The sequence below is a fragment of the Ziziphus jujuba genome, chromosome 11 (genome assembly GCF_031755915.1).
Source record: "Ziziphus jujuba cultivar Dongzao chromosome 11, ASM3175591v1".
Lineage (NCBI taxonomy): Eukaryota > Viridiplantae > Streptophyta > Magnoliopsida > Rosales > Rhamnaceae > Ziziphus > Ziziphus jujuba.
Window position 1 is genome coordinate 16,247,725 of NC_083389.1, and position 23,521 is coordinate 16,271,245.

General features: G+C 29.3%; 1 pseudogene; it reads left to right on the forward strand.

Moving 5' to 3' along the window:
* Nucleotides 1-4,979: 4,979 nt before the first annotated feature.
* Nucleotides 4,980-17,549, forward strand: LOC132799313 (probable RNA-dependent RNA polymerase 3; annotated as a pseudogene).
* Nucleotides 17,550-23,521: the final 5,972 nt, after the last annotated feature.

Genomic DNA, 23,521 nt, shown 5'->3' on the forward strand with positions numbered 1-23,521 from the left:
AGCATGTATCTCAATCAAGATCCTCCATAGGATCGACTCCGCTACTCGCACGTGCACCTAAAACATCCACAATACACCAAACCACAAATATTAATATTTTAATCGGGTAACTCCCAAATGGGTACCCGGAGAGCGAACACCAAACGACATCTAAAATTTACGAGTTATATACCGAATCGAAGCTCGAGTGATGAGGATCACGGATTCGGTCTTACTTTCCGGTGATCGGATCCGAGGTGGTCGGAATCTCACCGGAAAGCTTTCAGGTTTCGACTCCGCAATTCTCCCAAACCATCATGAATTGGCAGAAAAGGATGCCAGATTTGGATTCAAGAGGTCGAAAACAGTCAGGAGGGATCGGCAGTGCAACTGGGTACTCGCCGAAACAGTGATTTCAGGCGAGCCGCTGCGGTCACCGGCAACCGTCCCAGGCGGCGGCGCGTGCGATGGCTGTTGGCTGAGATTTTTGGGGGTTTTGTAGATCAAGGGGAGAGGATTCCAACGGGACCGGCGGTGAGGCAAACGGAGGCCAGACGGCGGAGAAATCGGGGTTTGAAGATTTTCGGCCCCTCGCCGGAAAACGCTCCGATCCCGGTGCGTCGGAGGTCCGGTGGCCGTGAAATTTTGGGGTTTGGCCGGAAATGAGGAGAGGCTTCCGTCTGGCCGGCGCGTGTAACGAGAATCAGCCGAAAAATTGGTCGGAATCCCGCGGCCGGTCGGTTTCTCTCTCTCTCTCTCTCTTCCCCGAGATTTTTGTCAAATAAAAGCCACCGTGATGACACTGTTCATCCACGTGGACCAATCAGGTGATGACACATGGCGTTACTGTGCACTTAAGCCAGATATAATAAAATATTACGGTATCCAGCGAACTTCAAACGTCCATAACTTTTTAACCAAATGTCCGATTTAAGTGTGCCGCTAGTCTATGAACTCGTATTGACGAGTACTTTGCAACTACATAAAAGTCAAAGCAAAATTATACAATGATAAAAAGTCAACTCCTGGCACCTTCTGGACAGTTTATACCTCGAAATTTTTTGTCCATAACTTTCAAACCGTAGCTCCGTTTTCGACGTGCTACTAGTCTACGAACTCAGGGCATCATGCACTTCGCCACGATACCCTGGTCAACTCGAAATTTCAACTGGAACAAAAAGTCAACTTTTGACCCGCTCGGTCAACAGTCAACCTCAGTCAACGTGCACGAATTCCGATGTGATTTGGGACGGGGTGTTACATTTGGGCTCACCAACTTGCTTCCAAAGCAGACAATATCTTGAGTGGGCCTGGAGGCCTAAGCCAGTGAGACTGACATGTGAAAGGATAGGACCTCTAACCCTTAAGATGCATTTTAAACCCGTGCCAACGGGGCCCAAAGCGGACAATATCACATACGGGTGGACTGGACTGTTACAATACTAACATCTGAAATCTATGTTATGATCAAAAGTTGCTGCCATCCTGCAGAAATGGAAATTTCTTTTTTTGTAATTGGGAAATTTCTTATTCTTATATGATATTCTCATTTTAGATTTGTTTAAATGTTACTGTGATTGATTCTTTCACTGAAGAATGTGTTACAATTGTGTAAATTTACCAATGTAAGTGATGAACACGTAATAAAATTCGAACACATGGAGAGAATTGTAAACAACTTTTTGAATAAAACTATGATTTGTGGTTAAGCCAGAATAAGCATTTTTGCCATTTAGCTCAACATATAGCACCATTTGGTGGAGTTATCTATTTGCTCAAAGAGTTTTGATCTGGGAACCTACTTTCAAATTCATGTTGGAAATTTAGTAACTTATCCAATTACATTTTTAGAATCAAATCTGTTTCTTTTTTCTTTTTTTTCTTTTTTTGATAAATTGGGAAAATGGGTTTAGTTTGAATCCTAGTCGATCTAATCTGTTAGCGTTTTTAGTTTTTGTTATAGGTTTGTATTTTTTTTTTATATATTTTTTTACATTAAATGTATTTTGTTTATTTCAATTATTTGTTAACGTTAATATTAGTTAGAAATTAAAAATAAAAAATAAATGCAATTTGAAATTGTGATGATTTTAAATTTAGTTTTTTATCTTTTATTTCTTCCTTTTATATTTGTAGATATAATCTAATAAATTTTAATTATGATTAATTTACACTAACAAATTATTTAAGTAAATAAATTACACATGGTCATGATCATAGGCGGAGCCAATGTGGGACAACGGGGATAGTTTTCCCACAAGGTTTTTATAATTTCCATAATAGTATCAATAGTTTACATACTTTTAGGAAAAGAATTTGTAATTTTATTATTTTGCCCTCAGCATATAATTTGAGTAAAGGATAATGTAGGTAATATGATTGAGTTCTCTTTAATTCTCTGCCTTAGTCATCTCCTATGATAAAGGAAAAGCAAAGGGTAGATTCATTTTAAGATCAATTATGTTCAATTCTGAAATGCAGTGAGGATAAAAACAAAATCCAATATGACTTTATTAAGGAAAACCTAGCACAAAAGCAGAACATAATGTGTACACTTCTTATCAAAAAGAAGAAAAAAGATACAGAAGTTTTTCTTTACCAGTAAAAAATAATAATTTTGATGTACTATTTCTTATCTTTTGCGCGAAAGAGAATAGACTGGAAGCTACTTCTCCACCGTTCCTGGTTGTGGTTGCTTGGCCCTTTTTTTTTTTTTTTCTCTTTTTTTGTGAATGGGTACTTTTACATTTTTTTTCTTTATAATAAAGTAAAATGTAAAATTTTAAAAGCTCCTTTTTAACAGTCTACAATTTTATTTTTTCTTTAAATGTTTAATGTTATATTTATTTCCCTTTCTATTTTTCATCTATATTCCTTTATAGTTATTAATAATTAAAGAAAGGTGTCTATAAATATAAACAATAAAATTTAATAATTAAAATCTGATGGTAGCTAGAAAACTTGTTCAACATTAAATTAATTTTTTTATAATATTTAATATAAAAAATATTTAACTTTTTATATTTGGAAAATCAAATCAATTTTTTATTTTAAATCAAAATAATAAATAAGTTGGAATGTATTTTATGTTTAAGACTTTTGAAAAAAAAAAAAAAAAGAGATAAATAAAAACTCTTTTGAACGTGCTTTTGATGCTAGTTGTATATTTCCGTTCCCCTATAAAAAGTGGATGTAATTTAGTTTTTTTAATTAAATTTAAAATTTATTATGAACCTCATGTTAAAACATTATAATTGTATATTATATATACACAATGTTTTAAATATCGAAATTTACTTTGAAATTTTCTCGAAATTTTCTTTTTGTTAAGCATTCAAAAAGAAATTTAGGTTACAAATAGAAATAGGTAGAGTTTCCATGATATCTATCTAAATTTTTGAAATTTCACCAAAATTTTCCTGAAAATTTCCGTCAAAATATCCAGATTAAATTCTTAACAATTTGGTTAAAAAATCCATAATATTCATCAAACTTTCATAAATTTCTATTTGAATTTTTGAAATTTCTATAGAAATTTTGAAAATATCTATGAAATTTTAATTTTTTTAATCAAAATTCAAAAATATTATCGATGTTTAATAAATTATTTTATCAAATTAACTTGAGTGATACTTTTTTTACCTTTTGATTGTTTTTCAAATATTTAATAATATAAATGAATCAGTGTAAATTGAATTCAATAACTTTGATAGGTTCTATTTATTGATAATATATATATACTTGCTATACATTTTGTATAAGATGGATTTATTAGAATCTCATAATTATATGTTAATAATTGATTATATAGGAAAATGAAAAATAATAACATAAAATAATAAGATGAAAATATAATATTATGTAGAATTGGTGTTGATATCATTTAAATTAATAACATTAAGTAAATAAAAATAAAAAGATGATGGAATATATTATACTAAATATTAAGGACAACTATATTTAATACAAGATTCTTATGATAGACATATTAATAATTACATGAAAATTTTATGGAGATATATTTTTTAATAATTACTTTTCACCTTTCACATTTCAAAATAAGAACAAAAAAAAGACCAATAATTTTCAATTACCTAAAAGTTTTATGAGTATTGAAATGATATTTATGAAATATGATATAATTGTAATGATTGTTTTATCTTAATTTATAAACAATTTTATCAAATATATAATTTTTTTTACATATTTTTATTAACAATAGTTTATTTATAATCGTTACCATTTACTATAAATTAAATTGATTAAGAGAAAATAATATTTATTCAATATTTTTACAGTTTTTATAATCAATTTAATAATTTATTGTTTAAATAAGCTAATACTAAAGTTTCAATAAAAATTTCTACTTTTTAAAATAATTTTTTATCATTTTTTATAAATTTTTATAGATATTCGATACTTTCTGATATTTTCATAAAAAATTTTATATTTTGAATTTTTGATATTTCTACTGATACCAAAATTTTGAACCTTGTATATACATATATTTATTCAAATGAGATTCGTATCACGGAAAACAACCTGAACTTAAAATACATTTATGATTTTGTTTTTGTTTGATTTACTTTATCTAAATAAATAAGATGGTAGGTAATTAAATTAATAAAAGAATTTTGATATTAAATCAAATTATTTTATTTGGAAGAATTATGATATTTTATTATAGCCTTTGATCATTTTATTTTTAGCCATCCAAAAATAAGTATGCTTTTTATTGATGAAGATGATAACTTCGGTAGTTGAGCATTTATATTTATGACAGGATTTAAGATAATTTGTAATTTTCAAAAAAATATATTTTTTATTTTTAATTTTTAAAAAAAATTATTTTGCAATATAAAAAAATAAAGTTAAAAAAATATTATTTATAATTTAATCAACATTTAAATTTAATTAAATAATAAAAAAAATCAAATCATCAAACCTCTATATATATATATATATATATATGAAATACAATTTCCCTTCACGGTCTCACACCGACCCACAAAACAAAACGAGTGGGAAAGAAATTACATCCGGTTTTGCCCGTTAACACCTTCATTCATTTTTTGAACCTCTCTCTCTCTCTCTCTCTCTCTCTCTCTCTCTCTCTCTATATATATATATATATATATATAGATATATCTGTACGGAAGGAAAACCGCCATGGCCGATCCTTCTTCGGAAGTCCCAGTTCCACCATCAGTGGACCAATTGATTCAGAAAATCTGCATTGAACAGAACCAGACGCCGCCACACGCCGGCCTGAGAAGGAAGCTGACCGACAGAGGCGAAGAGGCATCTCTTCGTCTCCTTGATGAAATCGCCCCCAAAAAAATCAGGAAAAGCCTCTCTGCATACATCAACTACTTGCTCAATGATAATCATCAACAACAACAACAATACCCAAATTCTCCTTCTTCTTCCCCTTTGAAGATCGCTCCCTCTTCTTCCCCTTCGAAGCCTCCATTTGTAGCCCGTCTCTATGGAAACCCACAAGGTTACAATATTTACAACTCTATTTTTTTTTTTTTTTAATTTTTGCTATCACTGTTTGTAATCGTTATCTTTGATTTCTTTTTTATTTATTTATTTTTTTTGGGTTGTAAAATTGAGGCAGATTCTATACCGAGCACAAGAGAGGCAGTCCCTGACTCTATGGTTACAGAGCCTCCCAGGGAAAGCGCACGAGCCGTGTTGGAAGCTTTGGGAGAATTGGAATTCAGAAAGCAATTTCTCATCTTAAGTTACAGTGGCGGGTATGAATTTGTTATTTTTTATTTTTTTTGTTTTTTTAACTTGTAGAGTTGTGGGTTGGATCCCATTTAACTGGGATTTTTTTTTTTCTTTTTAATATTTGAAAGCAATGCTTATTTATTCATTTATAATAATGGTTATTAGTATTTCGTTTTATAGAAAAGAGCTGCAGACTGTAATATCAGCTGAGGAAATTAGGAGGTTGAAAGATTTGCCAATGATACTGTTTGAGCAGAGAGTATGGCAAAGCTTGGGCCAAAGTTATGCTCTTAGAGAAGACAGAAGAATGGTGATTATTATTATCTTATTCTTATTACTCGTAACTTAGTCTATCAAAGTACTAACTGGTTAAGTTAGTTTTCCTCAATCCCTTTGTTCATTTGGTGATGTGATTCTGTCCGAAATTGTACAACCGACAACCCACTGGATTGTTGATCCGATACGGATGAAGACCAGGCCGATCACTAGGGTTCAACTAAGAGATTTAAGGTCAAACTTATTGCCTTTATTTAGAAAGTAATTCATTTTCAAGAGGACTTGTCCATACTCGAAGATCCAAGACATGTTCTGAGCATACAAGTGGTAGAAGTCAGTACGGCCCAGGTAGTGGTGTTGGTACATTTTTGGAGTTCGAGAAGTATGAAATGGTTCCAATGTTTCATGGATTCAGTATATATGTCTAAGAGAACATGGAATCAAGTCAAAGTAGCTTCAAAGTCGTCCAAAAAAGGGTTGTACGGACAGTTAGTAAATTTGGCAGGTTTTTGCTGTATTTTGTGCTGATTTTACTGTATTGTGCTGAGTTGGCTTTTTCTTTTTCTTCCAAGCAAAGGCAACGTGTGGGATTTCATAATAAGCTTATTTGGCATCCTACAAAGCATATAGAAGCTGATTTAGAGCTCAAAGTGGTCAAAAATTGGTCAAAATTAACTTAGTCAAAAAAGCTAGTATTTTAGTTTCCTAATTTGATTCTACTTTTTGTTTTAGCAAATTATCATTATTTTTTTGTTTTTATTTATTTATTTGCTGGAGAAATAATTTTAGGAAAGTTATTATTTTATTATTTTCATTGTAAATTAATTAATTTCCAATTCAAAATAAAAGAATTAATTAATTCAAATTAGATTAGGAAATGAGTGAAAATTTCGGCCGCCATAGGAAACCACTTTGTATGACCAGTTTTTCCTTTGTTTTTTTAGGGTTTATTTTGTGACTTTGTAGCCTATTTAAAGGTTTATTTTTCAATAAGAATTAAGTTTGAATTTTATTCAGAAAACTATTTGTGAGATTGAATTTCTCTTTATTCTTTTGAACACCTAAAACACCGTTAGAGAGGAGTGTTTCAGTTTGACTTATCAATAAGACTTCCATCACCTATTATTGTATCTTCGATATACCAAGGTTTCTAATCATAGGTTGGTTAGGGGTTGAGGTGACCACTAAAACTTGAACATAATTAGATTCGAGCTAATATAATACGGGGTTTAGGAGCAGGTCGTCTTAGATTCGTATCATTTGAGATAAAGATTATTTGCACTTCTTTCATTTTAAATTGGTTCCCTTGTCTTTTCCTCTCTCTCTCTCTCTCTCTCTCTCTGTTTAATGGCTTTATTAACTATTGAAGCTTGAGCACATGGCCCTTTTATTTTAGTTGAGCTAGCCACCATACATACATATATATATATATATATAAATAAAAGGTTTAATTGCTATTTATGTTTAGTTTCAAAGATATATGAATCCAATTTAATATTTGAATTTGTTTGAATTGAATTCTGAAATTTTAAAATTTGTTATAATTCAGTTTAATTATTTTTATCGATTGTGATATTGATGTTATCATTTATTTTTTAAAAAAAAATAAATTTTCTATTTTTCTATTTTAAATTTTAAATTTTATATTTAGAAGATTGTGTCTAATCCTTTTTTTTTTTTAAATAAAACCTCAAAAAAGTTAAATATTTTTAGACTTAAAATTACATTAAAAATAAAATTTAAAATAAAATTGGAATTTTGATCTAATAAAAATATTTTTATTAGACCAAAAATTAAATAAAATTATTTTAATAGATCAAATATTAATAATAATTTTTTTTTGTCCAAACCAAAAAATAAAAATAAATTTTAATTTTTACGATATTTTTATTTTGGTTTTAGAAGAAAAAGATGGTAAATCTACATATGCTCATTTTATATAATTAGATTTTATAAAAAAAGAATAACCATAGAAAAATTATAAATAGAACAAATTATTTTTGTTTAAAAAGATAAAGATCAAAAAATAATAAAAATAAATTATTAGACCAAATAAAAATAAAAATAAAAAAATAAAATCAATAATAATGAATTTATTTTTATTTTTTTATGTTAGATCAAATAAGAAAAGCGTAAAAATTAAATTTTATTTTTATTTATAATTTTGTTTAAATTTATATTTTTTTTGGTCTGTTCGTAAAAAAATTATTATAAATATTTTTTCTAAAATTGTTTTATTTAATTTTTGGTCTAATAAAATTAATGTTACTGGAGCAAAATTTTCAATTTTAGTTTTATTTTTATTTTTCTCTAATTTTAAGTCTAATTTTTATTTTTGTAATTTTGGTTTAACTTTTTTTATGGCTTAGTCGTAAAAAAAAATTATTATTAATTTTTGGTCTAGTAAAATTATTTTATTTGATTTTTGGTTTAATAAAAAAAATTTTATTATACCAAAAATTTCAATTTTAATTTTATTTTTTGGTCTAATTATAGGTACAAAAACATTTAATTTCTTTGGAATTTTAAATTAAATAAAATAGGAATATATATAATTTTAAAAACCATAAATATAAAATAATAAAATAAAAAATTTATTTTTAAAATTTTTTTTTTGTTTTTTTGAAAAAAAAAATTATGATATTAGCATGTCGACGTTATCTAACTGTAAAGTTAACATCATTAATTAATTGAACTGATTTTTAATAAATTTTAAACTTCAAAATTCAATTCAAGCAACTTCAAATTTTAAGATTCAATTTGCATAACTTGAAACTTTAAAGTACTAATCAATAATTAACCCTATGTATTTATATATATTATTTTTTTTTCTAAGTTGTTCTTCTATATGTTTGTTATATTACAAAAATCAGTAAAAAAAATATGTATATATATTATCAAGGCACAATGCAATGTGAGTTAAATAAGATTGTGAACGAAATTATTATCGAGTCTAGGTATTGGCTTACATTGAATATTTTATATTGTTGTAGAATAAATCTAAATTTTAGCTACTATGATTAGAAGTTGGAACCATATTATCCATATTACTGTTCACAACTGAGATCCAAAATGTATCAAATATTTATAGAATTTAATGGATTTTTGCATTTATGTGCTTCCATGTGGTGGGTGTGGTTAAAATGTCAGTTAAATAACTTGTTGCAAAGTTTTGTGTGTTTTTAGAGTTTAGAGATGTAATATACTAATGTGTTTACCATCAGCCTTGGTTTATTTATTACAGGACTATCCTGTTTTAGTATGACTTGCAATGTTTTACACTAATTACTTTGAATTTTGGTTGTTGCAGTATCTAGATTGGGATTGTGGAAAAACACATATCTACCATTGTGATGTTTATCTGGATGGGAATATCAGTTTCAAGGTTTGTTTGTCCACCTTCCATTTTATATATGATGACATTGATGCATGCTCACAGCTGACATATATTTATTTACATACGTACATGATATTGACTTCTATCATGAAAAGAAAACTTCCCGTCTCATTTACTGTAGCAGAAAAAGTTGGCAGGGAAACTGAAGGAGGCTGTATAGAGGGTCATTTTAGCTTAAAATCAAATAGTAGGTGTAGTATCAATCATCAACATGTATACATTCTACTGCCCTTGAGCATTGACTCATATGGGTAAACAGCTTGGATGTGAACGACTTAGTTCTTGAGCTGTTTTAAAATTACGTACACCAAAAGTAAAAATAGTGTTCTATTATAGTTTATTCCATAAGAGGACCTTGAACACTTATGGATGACATCAGAAAAGAGATTTTGCTTAGTACAACCTTTTTATCTTAGGTTTCAAGTGAAAATCATTTGATTATGGTTTTTCTGAGAGCTTAAACTTGAAATCTCTTTTTTGTACTCAACATGTTTGTAACTCATTTTTTATTTTTCTTTAAATAAAAGTTGCCTTTTGAAAAATTCTAGACAAAATTAAAAACATCTAATTGATTCTGTGAATTCATTTCTTTTTTGTGGTAATATTTTTATATTGGTGTTACTATAGTTGGTTTGCTGCTCATATGACATTATATCTCTGGTATTTTTAATGATATCATATTGTTTTCACCCTATCTGGACAAAACAAGAACTCACCTGCAAAAGGTTTTAGGAGATGACAATGTTTTAATTGTTAAATTTGCTGAAGAGGACAAAGATTGTCCACTTGATTATTACTATGGTGCATATAGCAAGATTGCGAAAGAAGGGATTCTCGTTGGCTTACGTCGTTATCGTTTTTTTGGTAAGCTATTTTTATTTCTATATGTATGTGGTGAATTTTGAATATTCAAGTATCATTTGTTCTCTTGTATCATGTATCACATCATTATTTGTCCAGTGATGCTACATAAAAATTTTATTTCGGTTTGGATTTTACATGACCACTGTTGCTTTATTTATGTGGTTATTTATTTATTTTTGCTTCTTTTTTGAAAACAAGTTTACCAATCTTTTGACTGTTATGATTACCTTGATCCAACATGACAATCAGGCACCTGGAGCTATTCACTGTTTAGTTTGCATACTTGTCCGCTTTAATGCTATTCATATGCTGTTTTACCCTTTTCACTTTGGAAAACTATTTACCTGCCTGCAGGTTATTGTATTTATATTATTTTAGGCATACTTCCTTTCCCCTCTTGACATTCTTTCTTTCTTGTACTTGAAACATTTCTTTTTTAGACTGGTTTATTGATAATTGTTCTTTGACTCTTAATTTTTTTTTGGGTCTATCTTGATATGGAAATGGACCAGTGTTTTAAGATGGAGGCAAAGAAGAATGGAAGAAAAATCCTACTTCATCACCAGTGACATGTTATTTCGTTCGCATGGAGACAGAGGCATTTATCGACAAAATGGGATCCTATAAATTGTCAAATAGGACAGTTGCAGAAGCAAGATGCTATTTTATGCATGCACATATGGTGTCTAGTGTGCCCACCTACACGGCAAGGTATGCTTGTCATATGCATAATTTTTTATTTGCATCTGAGAAATATCTTAAATAATTATGTACTATCATCCTTCTTGAGAGTTTCAGGTTTTCATTCATTTTGTCAAAAACAATCAGCCTAGAGACTGACTTATCATCTGTAAATGTTGAAAGAATTAGGGATGAATACTGCAAGGTATGATCCTTGGATTGTTCGTTTGATATAATTCCTATCTTTTAAAATATTTGAAGTTCAATACGATTTTTTTTTTTTCCCCCAAATTCTTTTGATTTTCAGGATGAACATGGTAACCCTATCTTTAGAGATGGGAAACCTCTTATACATATCGATGGCACAGGTTTTATATCTGAGGACTTGGCTTTATTGTGCCCAAAGAATTTACAGAAAGGAGAATATCTTAGTAAAGAAGATAATGAGGTTTTTACTAATTGCACTCATCTTCCCCACTGTTCTTTTCATATATTAATAGTTTTCTCATTTTCGATGTGCATGATTATATCTTTTTCATTTTGCTGTTAGAGAATTTTGAATCATGATGAACACAAGGACGAAGTTTTGGAGACAAAGCAGCCAAAATTTAAAACTCGGGAATCGGTATGTCTTGAAGTTCTGTTTGCTTTTCTACGTTTTAGGTACTCTTGTGGTGTATGTTATTACATTTGGTCGTACAAGTCATTCTCATTTTCCTTTTACACCTCTTTCCTCTTCTTTAGCCTTTGTTGATACAGTTCTGTCTCTTTAACAATGGTTATGCTGTGAAGGGAACATTTCTTGTGAATAAGAAGGTACATTGATTTTCCCTTTTCTTTCATAGCTAATGAAATGGCTTTCTTTCATATATATATATATATATATATATTAATTTATTTATCTTTAGCTTTCATTTTATTTTCTTATTTTTAAGAAGATGGGTTCTTTTTTTTTTCAGCTTCCCCCAAGAACAATGCAGATTCGAGATTCAATGGTTAAAGTTGAGAGCGATGAAAAACTTTCAAATAATCAAACTGCAAACTCGATGGAGATTGTTGGAACGAGGTATATTTATCATCTGCATTTACTTATCTGTAGGAAAAAGAGATTAATTTCAGTTGATATGGAACCCGTTTTCCGTATGTCTCATCTTCGTATATGACTTCATATATTTTATCAAATTACATGACAAATTTGTTTCAAACCGATAGCTCTTTCAACTTTCAAATAAAATAGGGGACCCCAACTCTCAATTTATAAATTAATTAAAAAAAAAAAAGCGGAAAATAATCGTCAAAATTATATTTCATTAATTGTTGAACGATAGTTGTAGGAAAATTTTCTTGTGGTTTGGGAGAGCTATGGTCATGGTGGATTGGAAGCAGAAAAACGATTTGAAGCTTATTGGGAACAATATGATAAAGAGTATATCTTTGATAGAAAAAGAAGGTTTACCTAAATTATTTTTAGTTTTCAATTCAAATGGTGAATATAGGGAGAGAGAGCTGCCCTTGAAATAAATTTAGCTGAACTTATACCAGTCTCTGAAGCTATTAAATTACATATGAAGGCCAGGCAAACCAATTAGGCATTCTTTAGCATCGTTTACAGAAAGAGGTGTTAAAAAGTTTTTCACCTCATAAATTGCATGATATTACTCATTGTTAAAAGCGAAATTTAGATACTTATTCTTGAGATGCAATGTAATTTGTGAAATATTCTCCAGCAATCCTCCGAAGAAAACACATTTGTCGAGGAATTTGATTGCTCTTCTAAGCCGTGGAGGGGTTCCTAACGAGTATTTCATGAACATACTTGAAAAAGCTTTGCAAGAAACTCATGGTGCTTTCAGCAATAAGCGTGCAGCACGCAGAGGTTTTTATTTATTAAACTTTCAGTGCTTGAACTTATCAATTGCCTTAACTGTTTTCTTTTCATTTATTTTATGTTGTTCTTGTGATTATTGCCTTTGTATCTTTGAAGTGTTATTGGCATGAACGTCCTCCTTTCTTAATATCTGAACTTTAATTTCTTGTTCACTTTTCACAATATCTAAGTGATCCGAATAACCTGTATCCATTTACTTACTCCCTTGCAACATCATCTATTTCTTGATGGATTTTTTTTCGTATGCTTCGCTTGTTTTTCATTTCTTTGAACTATGGTGAAATTGACGACAATTTACCGTTGCAAGAATGATTTTATCTGGTATTCCTCTTGAAGAATCATGGTTGCAATATCGTCTTTCAATACTAATGAAAGAGGAAAAAAGGAGTATTAGAGAAAGGAGGCTCTATGTCCCTGAATGTTATTATTTGATGGGGACAGCTGATCCAACTGGCAAACTTGAAAGCGATGAAGTTTGCATTGTGCTGTACGTACCATCTCTACCATGCCTACCATTCCTAATCCTTGACTTCATTCTATTGTTTGCTAAAATATTTAAATTCAGTAATACTATGAGAACCAAGCAAGTTTACCAAACTTAGGATACCAACTAATTTGTCACTGTTTTATTGGCTTGCTTTGTGTCCCATTTATATTTGTAAGTGGAGCTCATTAATTTTTTTTGAAGCTGGCCTCCTGCTGCTACAGCATTTGGTATTCAGAGTCTGGTAAATTAATTTGGTATGAATTTTTAGGATGACAGTTGTATTTAGTTACAGATATATATACTTCAATTTAAACTTTCATTCTGGGGCCCCGCACTAAATTTTCAGTTCAAAGCCCTGCTAGCGGAGTAAAAGACATGAGTGGTTTAATGGAAATGTATAACAAATAAATGTGCTTCTAAGATTTAGTATACTTACTATATACAAGCATGTTTTGTTATATATCACTGTCATCAATTTAGATTCAGCTCCTTTGCATTCTATCCCATTGCAAGTAGCAAAAATTAATGTTTATTTATAGTCATCCAACATTAAAACAATTTCTCAAAAAATGTGCCACTAGAGTGGCAAAACATAGACAAGTTCATGAAAACCATCTGATCATGTTTTAAAGGGTCTAACTTGACGATGATTGCCTCTATTCCATTAGCAATGAAAATAATTTTTTGACTTTATTCATTTGGTTAAGAATCTTTATACCTGGATAACGCTTTCTCTATAATATTTTGAAAACACAATAGTCAATGTATTTCTTGATATAATATTTTACGTTATCAACTAGTCTTGTCCAAGATTTGACTTGTGATTTACTTTTTTTAAATATGGTATTTTGTAATATGCATGTAATGAGTTTTATCCTAATGAAATAAGTTCTCTTATTTTTAATATGGTATTTTGTAATCTGCGTGTGATGAGTTTTATCTTAATGAACTAAGTCCTCTTATTCTTACTCTTTGATCTCTTCTTTTTGTTTCATATTTTGGCGTATTGATATATGCAGTGACAATGAACAAGTTTCAGGGAAGGTACTAGTGTACAGGAATCCTGGTCTACACTTCGGAGATATTCATGTTTTAAAAGCTACCTATGGGGAGGAGTTGGAATCTTTTGTCGGAAATTCTAAATATGCTATATTCTTCTCTTGCAAAGGTCCACGGTCAATAGCTGATGAAATTGCTGGAGATGATTTCGATGGTGACATGTACTGGATATCACGGAACCCATAGGTTAGCATTTACCTTCACTTCTGTTATCAAGCATATTAGATAATGGAGGCTAAAGTTGCTTTTCCAAGTTTTGGATTCTGTTCTACTTCACATGCTCTAAAGGATTTGTTTCTATTCCATTTTTCTTTTTTCAGATTTGTTAATGATAAAGAAAAAAGCTCCTAGACTTTTCTACTTTTGGTTCTAATCCTTATCTTGAGAATAGTGGTTTAAAACTGCTGAGTACACCATTCTTTGAATAGATGATTTATATCATAAAGAACAATCCTGTTTTGATTCTCAATTTCTATTTTTTCCCAAAGGTATTCATTCCTCGTATTACTTTCATTGTTCTTTTTTAAAGTCAACCTTCTTTTCCCGTATCCTTGAGGTTATATTTTGCTTACGAATTGTTGTTTCTTGACGTAAGCATTGAATATTGAACTTATGAAGCATGTTGGATGACCAGACGCTTCCCAAGTGCTCTGCTTTTAGTGTACAGTGTCCTGTTGTACCTTCCATAGCCCCCAATTGGAAGGCATGCATAATATTAGAAATAATTATATCTTTTCATATTGCTTGATATTTATTTTTCGTGATTTTGTTATTAATATCCTTTTATAAATTAGTTTTAGATTCTATGAATGTCACGCTTGCTGAGATCTCTTGTAAAGTTGAGCATCGTTGGTGTAGTTTCTTCTGCTATCCACGTAGTTCATAGTTGATGTTGGACCCCCAATGGGTTAAAGGTCCAATAGGCGAAATATTTGTGAGACTGATTTATTTCATATACCTTAATTTTTGGTCATTGATTTATTTCATATATCATTGGTATTATTAATATCCATTTTATGGATTACTTCTTATTGGAATTGCTTCAGCTATTGGAATATTTCAAGCCGAGTGAACCTTGGAATCCTTCTTCCTCAATGCCTAAGGTTGCTAATAAGGAGCCAAATCAATTTTCGAATGAAGAATTGGATGATGAGCTTTTTAAACTATTCTTGAGAGCTAGGTTTCAGCCAAGGTAGGCTTTCTAGACTTGAAGCACTGAACTTCTAATCTTTTTTGTTTATTATAATGTCCAGATTCTGGTTAAACAGCAAGCACGATAGTCTTGTACAATCTGTGGCTTATTCCCAACAGACCAAAAAAAAAAAAAAGAAATAGAATCAAGGATTTTGATACCGTAAACAAGCATGGATGTCTTTGACCATAAAGTGAAAAAACTAACAATTATGAATATTTCTTAGTCAATCTAACTGTTTATATGCTTTGACACGTTAATGCATTAACTGTTCATCCTTTTAGTCAAGCATCACCACTTTTTCAACTTACTGATGTAATTGTTAGAAAACATCTATTGATGTTGTATCAGAGGCAGTAATCTTGGACATGGTTATTGGTTTGTGTTATGATTTGTCTTTCCATATGATGTCTATATTTGAAACGGTTTATGCTATTTTCAGTTTTGCAATGAGTGAGGCAGCTGATAGCTGGTTGGCATTGATGGATCGTTTTTTAACATTGGACAATGATAATGCCGAAGAAAAAATTGTTGTCAAGCAAAAGATGCTTCAGTTGATTGATATATACTATGATGCTTTGGATGCACCCAAAAATGGCGGAAAGGTTAGCTTCAACTTGTGCTTCTTGACTCTTGCCTCATAGGTTGCTGTATTCAGGAACTTGCAATATTTGTTAATGCCTCATTTGCATTTTTCTGTCCCAAAACTTTGGGACTTTACTGCAGCCTCCTGCAGCATGCAACTCACCCTCTTCATGTATATTAATGAGCATTTTTACTTGCATGATCCTCGATTTCCCTGCATCTTCCTATCGTGGTTGACTCTGTGTACTGAAACTTGGTCCTAATTTGTGTTTTTAACAGGTTGAAGTTCCAAATGAATTGAGGGTGAGACAGTTTCCCCATTATATGAAAAAGAATAAATGCTATACTTCTACTTCCATTTTGGGCTTAATTTATGATGCTGTGAGATCGTATCAAGAAGAAGATCATTCAAACAAAGGTTAGCGTTCTCTCAACTAATATTGTAATTTGCTATCTATGCATGGTATGTCCACCTGAATTAAAATTATTCTAAGAGAGGGATTGTGGTGAATGCAAGGCTTTTTTCTATGTGAATGATGATGCTCAGAAATTCTGATTTGGACATCCTATTGTGATAAAATTCACTTATAAATAGTAAAATGTTACTGAGACAATTATTAACATTTTTCCTTTTCATGCCGTTCAGAAATCTCAAAGCTCCCATGCTTTGATGTTGAAGTCCCTGAAGCTTGCTATACAAAATGGAATGAGCATTATGGCCGGTATCTGGCTGAGATGAGCAATGCCGTACAAGACGAGGATAAAGTTCTCAGAAATGAGGCTGCTGACCAGGTCATAAAGAAGTATAAGGAGGTGATATTCTTATGATTAGATCTTGCTAACCATGAAAAAAAATATGCTTACTAAGACTAGATAAACACACTCAAATTTCTTGTTATATATGCTAACTCTGCTTTATACTGAAGATACTGTATGAAGCTGAGGAATTTGAACAAAGTGAAAGAAACATTGAAGATATATGTAATGAGGCTGTTGCTATATATAATTTGGCTTATAATTATGCTAATAAGAGTAACGCATGTGTTCATAAAATGTGGGTTTGCTTGGAAAGTTTCTGGTCCAGCCCTTTTGAAGTTCTACGCCATGAAGCAGAATGAGAAGCCCTTTATGCGTCTCCCATCTGTAATGCGTGAACTCTTTTAGATAATGGAATTGTAATTGTGTTAAAATTCAACAAAAAGGTTGTATATATATTTATATGTATATATATATATGTATATGTAGGTGTGGTGCGGAGAACATTCTCTCCTTAACAATATATAAGCCACAAGAATTCTTAGTCAGAATGGGATTCCGACTAGCATCTTTTCAGATTTTGGTGCTTCTTAGAGAGAGCACATGATGATAGAAGTTGCTGTTGTGTTTGGGGGAGTTATATAGCCAAATTATAGCTCTATGAAAGTTATCTAGCTTATTAGTCTATTCCAGTCCAACTTGGTACATGAATAGCTTTGATTGATCGCGTACTTAAAACTGATTTTGAATCCTTATTTTAAAGGCTGAGAGCAGAATGTTTCAAAACCACAATCTTATCTAGCCGAGTGGTCTTTACCAAATTTGTAAACATGGTTCCAACTTGGTACATATTGACAGCTTTGATTGATCGTGGACTGGAAACTGATTTTATTTTCAAAAAGGTAAAATTGTTTACATACGCATGTCCTAGTATGTTTGACATTTATTTTATTATTTTTTTTAATTTGTAGCCTTTTCAATTTTTGATAGAAAAGACACCATTTATGTGGTATAATAGTTTTGGAACAAACATTTACTTTATGGCCAAAGTAAATTGCAACCACACGATGTAAAATTTTGTCCAACTACTTTGGAAGCCTATGTGTGCCTGTATTTATTTTTTTATTTGTATCATAGTACTACAGCAATTTTATTAGTTTAGCCAAAAAAAACACAAACAAAAAAAACCACCCATCAACATGGAAAAAAAAATCCCTGGCCAAGCAGGAATTTGGCAGCAAATGTGTGCATTTGTAGACTCAATGCATGGTTTTGAAGTGTGCAGTGGAGCGCCGCATGTGTGTAAGATGGTGGACTCGCGTTTGAGAAGGCCAATGGTTGTGAAAATTGCAAGTTTATGTAAAAAAATCGGGAGTAATTTGATCAACAACGTGTTCAATGATGCAATGGCAATCACAGTTGCAATTCTAATGGATGTGGTCTCACCAGCATATAAAGATGAGCTCGGTAAATGGGATCTTTGGTGGACATTGACAGCTTTGATTGATCGAGAACTGGAAACTGATTTTATTTTCAAAAAGGTATAGTTGTTAACATACGTATGTGCTAGTATGTTTGACATTTATTTTATTATTTTTTTAATTTGTGACCTTTTTAATTTTTGATAGAAAAGACACCGTTTATGTGGTATAATAGTTTTGGAACAAATATTTAATTTATGGCCAAAGTAAATTGCAACCACTCGATGCAAAATTTTGTCCAACTACTTCGGAAGCATATGCGTGCCTATCTTTATTTTTTTATTTTTATCATAGTACTACAGCAATTTTATTAGTTTAGCCAAAAAAAAAAAAAAAAAAACCACCCATCAACATGGAAAAAAATAGTAGAGGCCGATGCATGTTGGCCAAGCAGGGATTTGGCAGCAAATGTGTGCATTTCTAGACTCAATGCATGGTTTTGAAGTGTGCAGTGGAGCTCCGCATATGTGAAAGATGGTGGAGTCGCGTTTAAGAACGCCAATGGTTGTGAAAATTGCGAGTTTATGTCAAAAAAATCCAGAGTAGTTTGATCAACAACGTGTTCAAAGATGCAATGGCAATCACAGTTGCAATTCTTATGCATGAGATTATGAAATCTCATCCACACATCAAATGCATCAACTTGATCTTCCACATGTCATTGCCGCAGCTTCCATCCAAGAAGGGTTCTCTCACATTGGAAGCAAAATTTTTGAGGGTGTTCTAGTGGAGATCTTCTTTTTTTTTTTTTTTTTTTTTTGGCTTAAGGTAATAATTATGGTCTATCATTCTTTTTGGTTGAGAAAAATTATTTTTCAGTATTTTACAATAGTTCCTGTTGATTTGGTAGAAAATTATAATTTTTAGAAATTTTTTTGCGGACCATACTACATTAATTATTGGGGTGATGAGCGTTTGAAAATTTTGAAAACTTGTCTAAAAGCAATGCATAACATATTTATTTAAGAAACTGCAAATCATGATACATGTATTACTCATCACACGACAAGAAAGAGCACTCAGAGGTGCAGTGGAAGAAGAAGGATTTTCCTCGTTACAAAATCATCCAACTTCCAACTAAAGAATGAATTACTGAGGCATATCATGTATGATAACATTTGTTATCAAAATATGAAGCCGCTTCTAAATAACAAGTCATGCAGCTTCTATTTTACTGGTCGATGTTAGGCTAGTTGTGTTTGCTGTGTCACCATGTACACAGGGTATGCCCCCGGCTACTATTGTTTTTGAGTTTATATGTGAGGAACTTAGCAGTTAAAGAGGCAGAAACTTGGTGAAGAATAAAGAAGATGAATGTGCAATCGCATAATGTCAAGACAGTTGCCTGTTCTGCTTCAGCACAATTGGAACAAAACAAAAGTCCAAGCAAAATTGCATTCAAGTAAGGAAAACCAACTACAATGAACACACCTAACCAGCTATCCATGCTCATATTCATCTTTGGTGGAGAGTCTCTCAAAATTTTAAGTAACCATTCTAGTTTATGATGAAAAGCAATCATACTAAGAATAATAATTAACCTTTGATTCATGAAGTAAGTTCAGAAACATCTTTTAGATTTCCAATAAATCATCCAATAAATCATCCACGCCCCTGGTGCCAATTTAAATAATCCATATACCTTTAGTAAAATTAAATTATTTTAATGTTTTATTCTTTTTTTTTTTTTCCTTTTTGCACAGTTTAATTTTTTTAACGATTTTGTAAAGATTAATTTAAAGCTTTGAAATTTTTATCTATCTATATCTGTAATTAATTTTATTTAAACTATGTGATAATTTTTCAGTATAAAAAGAAAGGAACTATTTGATGATTTTAATATATTCTTTTTCGACTAAATGTTAATTTATCAAATATGTTTAACTAAATGTATGATAAAAAAAAAAAAACTAAATGTATTATAATTTGTCGCATATATTTAACTAAATAAATTATATTTTTTCAGATATATTTAACTAAATGTATTTGTAAAATATATAGCTTATCCAAAAAAGTTTATGTAATTAAAATTATCATATAGTTTTTTTTTTATATAGAAAAAGGAAAAAAAATTAAATAGTTTAAATAGATTTTAATTAAAAATATAAAAATATTTTGAAGCTTCAAAATGATCATTGCAAAAAGAAAAAAGAAAAAAGAAAAATAAAGCTTTTAAAGGTAATTTTAATTTACCAAGGGTATAAAAAAAATTAATTGCCATTAGTGATTGTAAATGATTTATTTAAAATCTGAGATATGTTTTTGTATTTATCCCAAATAATTTATTTAAAATCTGAAAGATATTTTTGTATTTATTCCAAACTTAAAGGGTATAAATAAAATATTTTATTTTTTATTATTTTCTATTTACTTGTAAATAGTTTGTTTACTTTAAGGGTTAGTTAATAATAATTTAACTTGTTAGATATTTTAAACAATTATAAATTAGAAAAAAAAAATAAACAAAAGCTAACATAATTCAAAATTATATTTAATTTACTGTTAATATTTTTTTAATCCCTTGGCAATCAGTTATCTCAAAAAAAAAAAAAAAAAAACTTTATAGTTGGTTTAAGTGTTTGATAAACTTTAAATACTATTAATTAACAATTGAATTAAGTACATTATATACATTCAAGTAAAAAAAATTAAAAACTAATCACGTTATTAAAGAAATCTTATTTATTTATTTATTTCTGAAGAATGGTGATAACTACATGTGGCAATGCAAATTTTTCTCCAAAGGTGGTCACTTTTCCAAAAGATTTTTGATTGGTCTCTTCAACTTTTATATAGATATATTGTAATATAATATAAAAGTACCGACGAGTAATAATTTATCTGCATTTTGTGAGACTATTCCCACGTAAAGATGGGATAGATTTATTTTAGATCACTTTTATTTTCTCTAATTGTGAAATGCATTGAGGATAAAGTAAAACCCAACAGGACTTATGGTTATGGAGGAAGGAAAACCTAGTATTAAAGTATAACCTAATTTGTAGACTTCTAATCAAAGAAGATAAAGTCTTGAATTTTTCTTTCCCAGCAAAAAGCAATAAACAAAAAATAGAACCTAATTTGTAGATTTTGTAACCGAATAAGATAAGTCCTTAAATTTTTCTTCCCAATCAAAAGTAAATATTTTGATATACTGTTTTTTATCTTTGGCTTTAAAGAGAATCTCGGAATTGGTATTGGAAGGTACCCTCTTCTGGCTTGCAATTGCATGGCCTAGCAAGGATAGGGCCAGATAATATATACATTTATGAGATGTATCAAAGGTAAAAGGAAAATTGATTTTCTAGATTTAGTTTTCTGAGAATTATTTTTTTTTTTTTTTGATCTGTTTGGTAAGTAATGAAAAAGTTGGGATTGATAAGTAATTAAATTTAATATTGTATAATAAATTAAGGGTAAATATATATTTTAAAAAAAATTAAAACTATTTTCTTTGATATTATTAAAATGACACCTATATAAATTGAACAACTCTCCTATATATTTTCCTACATTTATGGGAATCTAATTCATGGGCCCACACTTTTCCACTTTACAATGAGTATCCAAACAAAAAAAAATTATCACTTTTTCAAAAAAAATAGATTCCCACTAACCCACTAACTTTACCTTTATCCAAACATGCCATTAAAGAAGATCCGGTAATATATTGTATTATGTTATGTCATGTTTGTATTGTATCGTTGTACTAAATTTTTTTTTATTTAAATCCAACTTATTAAGTTTTTGTGTTAAAATATATAAATACAAATTCAATTATTAAATTATCATATAGTTTGGTACTCAATTGATTTATAATAAGTATTAATAATAATAAAAATAATATTATTAATAAAAAATGCAAACAAAAATACAAATTTAATGAAATTATTTATTAATTAAGCTATATAAGATAATGATTACAATTACATTATATTTTATAAATATTACGTTAATACTATGAAGAAGCCTTGGATGATTGAGAATTATTTGTATTTTCTTTCTTTTTATTTTAAAATATAAAATATAAAAAATAATTATTAAAAAATATATCTCTTGATAATTTTATCTGTAATTGTTAATATACATCATATAAATATTTGAGAATTAAATTTGCATGTATTAAATACCATTGATATTGAAATTTTGAATCTTAGTTTGCATAAAATATATTTCCTACATATCTTTCAATTTTTATTTATGTTCTAATTTTTATCTATTTTATAATATTTATACAAATATTTGATTTATTATGGAAAAAAATAATAATAAAGAGGTAAACTTGTAATTTATAATATTAATTTTTTTCTAAAAATATAATTAATAGACTTATCTAATACAATTTTGATATTGTTTGATAAATATGAATTTTTTTATTTTTATTTGCTTGAATATTGAAAAACAATTACAAAATTATCAATAATATTAATTTGATAAAGCATTTCATTAAATATTAATAATATTTATAAAAATTTCAGATAAAAAAATTATAAATATTTTTAATATAAAAATTTTATAAAATTTTCAAAAAATTTCATAAAAATTATAAATTTTTAATCAAATTGTGAAATATTCGATACAGATATTATAATAAAAATATTTATAAAAATTATAAAAAATATTAAAATTTTAATAAATATTATAAAAATTATATCAATTTTTATTTGAGAGTTAATTTTTTATTATATTTAAAATTTCAAAATTAAAAATTTTATAGAAATTTGTGGAAATATTTTCCTATTTTAAACAGTGCTTAATATTTTTATCGTTTTACAAAGTAGAGGTATAACACTAAGATTATTTGAAATAAAATATCATTAAGATTATCAATTCCCTACGATACTAGGGAATAGGGCGTTACACAGTTTTCTTTAAGCCTACAAAATTTTATGATTGACACCGAAAAGACCGGGGCTTCAATCAAAGATTCTCTGCCTTAAAGTCATATCAAAAAAAAAAAAAAAAGTCATATTCTTATCGCAAAATTCAAAAGCTTTCAACTTTATCTATTCGGTGCTATTTCTTTGGACTTTTTTAAATATAGTGTTCCAGAATTTAATTTATACTGTTCCAGAGTTTAGTTTATAATATTAAAAATGAAAACCAGGAAAAGTATGTATGGAGTAGCGAGTTATGT